This window comes from Dipodomys merriami, unplaced genomic scaffold (assembly GCF_024711535.1).
Source record: "Dipodomys merriami isolate MVZ:Mamm:240054 unplaced genomic scaffold, mDipMer1.0.p SCAF_564, whole genome shotgun sequence".
NCBI classification, from domain to species: domain Eukaryota; kingdom Metazoa; phylum Chordata; class Mammalia; order Rodentia; family Heteromyidae; genus Dipodomys; species Dipodomys merriami.
The window spans coordinates 303,651-309,650 of NW_027206140.1; positions in this window are offsets into that span (position 1 = coordinate 303,651).

The window sequence follows — 6,000 nt, forward strand, 5'->3', positions numbered from 1 at the left end:
TAGAATGCCTGTACTTTGGCAAAGACTTCTCAATGGGGATGTGTGTGTGTGTGTGTGTGTGTGTGTGTGTGTGTGTGTGTGTGTGTGTGTGTGTGTGTGTGTGTGTGTGTGAGTGTGTGTGTGTGTGTGTGTGTGTTGTGTGAGAGAGTCAGACACAGCTGAGGTTTGGTGTAAAATACTCTTGCCCTTCAGAATTGAGTTTTGGTATCTATTGTTAGTCCCACCTCCCCAATTTTGAGTTCTAAAGTTGACCTTCTAAATATATTTATCCTTTGATCTTCTTGATATTCAGATTCCTAAGGTCTGCTTATGAACTTCAATATTTGCTTCATGAAGGTGATGTCTTTCTTCTAACTTTTATGAAGCACTTTGCTCTCTTTAAATGCAGTTCGTGCTGTGTTAGTGGTTTTACTTAGCCCAGACTGTGGTGGCCCAGGCTGTGCCTGTTAATTCTGAGTTCAGTTTATGCCAATTTGAGATACTATACTTTAGTATATCAGTGAAAGAAGTTCAGCATCTTTATTGAAACAATTTCCTGGCTGTAAATACAAACAAAAACATCCAGTGATAAAAAATGTACAATCTGTTGTTTTAAGTTAATTGTGCACAACTGTAATGAAAAAAAATCTTTTTACTAAAATGAGTATTTGTAATGGGAAAAAAATCAAATGTTACAAATCTTAAAAATTGATCAAATACCAAAAGAAAAAGCAAGACACTAATCAGGAATGAAGGAAAAATGTAAGTGTTTAATAAATTAATGAAATGTTTGAAATTCATATCCAAATAGAAAATAAGAAGAAAAATAAAGAGGAAAGTCACTGAGATCCTATCTTACACACCAGAATAGCTATCACCACTCAAATAAATAAAATGCTGGAGAGGTTGAAATAAATCAGGAACTATATTTGGTTTTGTGGCATTGTAAACTAGTGCAAACCATAGGGATATCTTAATGGAAGTTTACACAATATCAAAAAGACAGATATATGTTTCCCCATAATTTGTTTTACTTTATAACAAATGGATTAGAATAAAGTGTAATTAAATGTCTGAAGATGCTAACACTTTCAAGTGTCATTGATAGAATCCAGCAAAGGAAAGTAACAGAGAATTAGGGAGTAAGAACAATCTGGGGTATGGATAAAGATACTCAGTAGGACTTTGTGAGGAAAGAATGTGCTCCGTTTTCCTGATCAAAATAGTGCTAGGACAGCTAACTTTTGACAGAACACTTGTAATGTAGTGTAGTGGAGGTAGTAATTTATGTAGTAATTTATTACTTTTATTCCCTAATCTTATGATGTGATTCCCAAATGATGTGAGTGATACTAGATTTTCTTTTTTTGGGGGGGTGGGGAGGTCCGGTTGTGGGGCCTGAACTCTGTGTCTGGGCGCTTGCCCTCAGCTCTTCTGCTCAAGGCTAGTGCTCTACCATTTGAGCCATAGCGCCATTTTCAGCGTTTTTCTTTTTGCTTATGTGGTTCTGAGGAATCAAACCCAGGGCCTCAGGCATTCAAGGCAAGCTCTCTACCACTCAGCCACCTTCCCAGCTCCCTGATTCTCGATTTTCTGAGCCCTTTTTTTCACCAAAAGTTTCTAATTCCTCACACTGCCAATGGTTCTTCTGCTACTCTCATTTCTACTTGTTTCTGAACTAAACAACTGTAACCTTTTGGTTCATGAGAAAGAGCTGGAGAAATATGAGGATGCCTTGGAGTCTGAGCTAACATCCAATCCAGCTTGGAGGATCTGGTAAAGAACTTCCACCTGGGACTCAGAATCTGATATTAATTGACCTCTTTCGAAATGGAGAAAGTCACTCCCTCAGGCAGAATCTGTCATTCCTTGACGTTCTCTGACGAGGTTTGATACTAGGGCACAATTCATAGAATGAGCTTTCCCATTGTCAGAAGGAACAGGTTGAAAACTAAAAGTGGCCTCAGGTCACAAAGGGCCAGTCAGAAACCAAGAGATCACACTTTCCTCCTCATCAAGGACCTTCTGGTTGGAATAGAGTCTGTGCAAAGTCTAAGATGGAGATAAACTGAGACTAGGCCTAAGGAGGAAACAAAAGAATGACCCTCTCATTGACTACAAGGGAGTTATGTAGTGAGACATGAAAACTTCCTTCATAAAAAAAATTCACTAGGTAAGTTATCTCACTGCTCCTTTGCAGGAGGTCAGTTTCCCCAAAGGAGAAGTTGTTAAATGTTGTGACTGCCAGTTTGCTCTCTAGGCTGTTGTCTCTCTCACCCGTTCTCATGTCAGGAATGCATTGCTTCTTTCAGGCACTCAGCTACCTGTCCTGACTCCTAGGCAGGAATACTATAGGCTGTTCTTTGGCTAACCTCTTGCATTTAAGGTAGAATAGGCCCAGGCTATGGTCTGGCCAAGAGGTAGATTCAAGAGGTGAATATAAGCTCAGATTTGTACATAACAACAAACATATTGAAAAAATTCAATTAAATTAATAGGTAAGTAATTTAGGGTTTATAGCAACAAAATTAGGTAATTATTAGTAATACATCTAGAATCACGGATTAGGAAGCGAACAGTGAAGTAGGTTCAGGATACAATGGAAAGACACGCCATAGCCATAACAGCAGATGAGAGTATGAAGGAACTATTAGCATAGGTCCATTTACTATCTTAGGATTGACCTTGGATAGGAGGCTTTTAGAATAATATCTAAAAGAGATTGACTTTCTGGGCACTGGTGGCTCACACCAGTAATCCTAGCTACCCGAGAGGCTGAGATCTGAATATTATGATTCAAAGCAAGCCCAGGCAGAAAAAGCCAGAAGTAGTGCTGTGGTTGAAGTGGTAGAGCATGAGCCTTGAGCTCAGGGACAAAGCCTAGGCCCTGAGTGCAAGCTTTAGGATCAGCAAAACAACAAGAAACAATAATGACAAAAGAAATAAAAGGACTTAAAGATATGCGATGGAATGATGATCATGTGTAACTGTTTAGCGATCATAAAAGGAGACAAAATTTGGAGCAAAATGATATCTATTTTTTACTAATCCAGGATGCAAAGCAAATGCCAAATTCCTCTTCTCAAAAACTCCTAAACTTGGGCTGGGAATGTGGTTCAGTGGTAGAGTGTTTGCCTTGCATGCATGAGACTGTGGGTTAGATTTTTCAGTGCCACATAAGCAGAAAAAGACAGAAATGCTGCTATGGCTCGAGCAGTAGAGAACTAGCCTTGAATTGAAGAGGTGAGGGACAGTGTTCAGGTCCAGAGTTCAGGCCCAGTGTCCGTCCTAAATAAAAACAAAAAAATAAAACAAAAGAAAAAACTTCCAAACTTATCTTTTCTCATAATTGAAGAGAGGCTCCTTTTACAGATATTCTCCGTATATAGCTCAAGGTCATCAGAACTTCAGTAGACTTTTCCTGTTGAGATATAATGCACCTAACTCTACTGACCTAATCATGGCTTGGAAAGTATGGACATTGATATGTTTGTTGTATTTTTCCTTATAAATATATAATACTGTCAGTTATTATATAATATATTATAATATAGAATATATTATACATTGTATTATATATTAAATATATTATAACATGTATTATGTATTAAGAGACTTCCTAATTTTAGATGTAGGAACAGGCAACATATTGAAAGAAAAATGATTAAATCTCTGAGTTATTTCTCTACCACAGTACAATACCAGGTTTCATTCTTATTACCCAGAGAGCAACATAGGAAAGCGAAGCCCATGGATGTGGTTCTCTGGATTTTGGAAATTGTGATCATATATATATATATATATATATATATATATATATATATATATATGTATATGATATAGATGATATATATATATATTTAAATATATATAACATATCATTTAATAATAGTGAATATGTAAATGTATAACAACAGTAAATAAGTGAATACTTATATGCACACACTCCCAGTCACCTTAATGTATACGAATTTCTTTTCTTGCTCCTATTCACCAACACAGGGAGTATATGAGTTGCCCTTGAATTGACCTGGACGTTCTTTATCGGTATACTGTAGCTTCACATCCTTTGTTCCCTAAGTAGCCAGATGCTATGTATTCAATAACAAAACTGTTACAGGCAAAAGTATCCACCCTGAAACATAGAGGAACTTGGATTTCAGAAATGCCACAAATAAGTGGGAGGTACAGCAGTACTTTTCAAAATTGAATAGATTACATATTTATTAGAAAGCTTGTAAGAAAAAAACTTCAGTGTAGGATGATACACTTGAAGAAAACTACAGTTAAATTACATATAGCCGGTGCTGCAATAGACAATAAATAAGAATTAAAAAAATAAATTATATGTGACATCAAATTACAAAGTTCCAGGGCATTTCCCTACTCTTGAGAACTAGAGTAATCCATATTAAAAATAAATAAATGAAAAGACGAATATTTTATACCAAATTTAAAAACATACTATATGTTGTACAAAGGAAATTCAATAAGCATGCATTTTACAGTCTAGTAACATCATATGGTATGATGAATCTGATTAACTGATTCATAAAAATCAATACAATTCAGTTAAAACATCTGATATCTCAAGTTTCAACTTAGGAGAATACTTGCAATCTATGGTGTCTATTTTGCATATTATTCTGCCCTATCCCTCCCACAATGGCATAAGGCTCTTCCTGAGAAAGTCCAGAGATCGTTCTACTGTGAGTGCTCAATGTTGACCTGTTCCCATTCTCTTTTATTTGGGCATGTGATAGACTGACTATCTGTTAATTGCCAAAGGCACAATGTAGACAGGCTTCCATTAATGATATTTTAGCTCTCAGAATAAAAGGGAAATTGAAGACAGAAAGACAGAGGGAAAATCTACCAGATACCTGAAAGATTTCTATCATTGTGCTAAACCTGTAGTTTTCTATTTACAGTTGAACAAACTGCAGCAATTGCCACTCCAACCACATGTCCAAAAAGTGGCTTTCCAAATATTGGCCTATTTTCACTTTGGTAAAACAAGACACACTATTGTGGCCCCGTTTTACTTAAAGTATCAGCTATTGTTGACCCGAAGGATAGTTGAACTTACCAATTTCTTAAGTTTTAGGTCATCACACAATCACTTCATAGCCCTTAAACATTAAAAATACCTACCCATATAAGTCTGCATTACATACTTATTACTGTTTTTCTTCATTTGTCATGTTTTACATATTTGTGTATCCCAGGACTTAGCTCTGTAATATTCCTTCTCATGGTTGTTACCACTGAGTACAGTAATTATTTCTGTATTTTTTCTCCAGTTCTGTTTTCTTTAATTCAAGTCCTTAATAGCAGCCTATCTACTGAAAACTCCTAACTACTGATTTTAGCAAACTCAAAAGATCCCAAAGTGAGCTTTGATCTCTATCTACAAACCAATCCCTCATTACTATTTGATTAAGTGATAAATCTTCCAGCTGTCTTTTCAAAATACCTTGGAGTCATTTCAGACTTACATACTTTTTCACACCTCATATTTAATCTCTGACCAGGTTTCGACAAATTAACTCACTGTATATTTTAGGAACTATATATATATATATATATATATATATATATATATGGTATATATATATATATATATATATATATACCATATATATATATATATATATATATGGTATATGAGTGCCAGTACTATGACTTAAATTTGGGGCCTAGGTTCTTTTATTTTTCTTTTTTTGGGAGGAGGGGTCCAGTCATGGGCCTGAACTCTGGGCATGGGTGCTATCCCTCAGCTCTTCAGCTCAAGGCTAATGCTCTACCACTTGAGCCACAGCGCCACTTCCAACTTTTTCCTTTTTGCTTATGTGGTGCTGAGGAATTGAACCCAGGACCTCATGCATTCAAGGCAAGCGCTCTACCACTGAGACACCTTCCCAGCCCCTTACTTTTCTTTTTTGCTTAGGCTTTACTTGGTATAAAGATCACCTACAATGTCATTACGCACACCCTTTTCATTTAAAAATATGTATATTT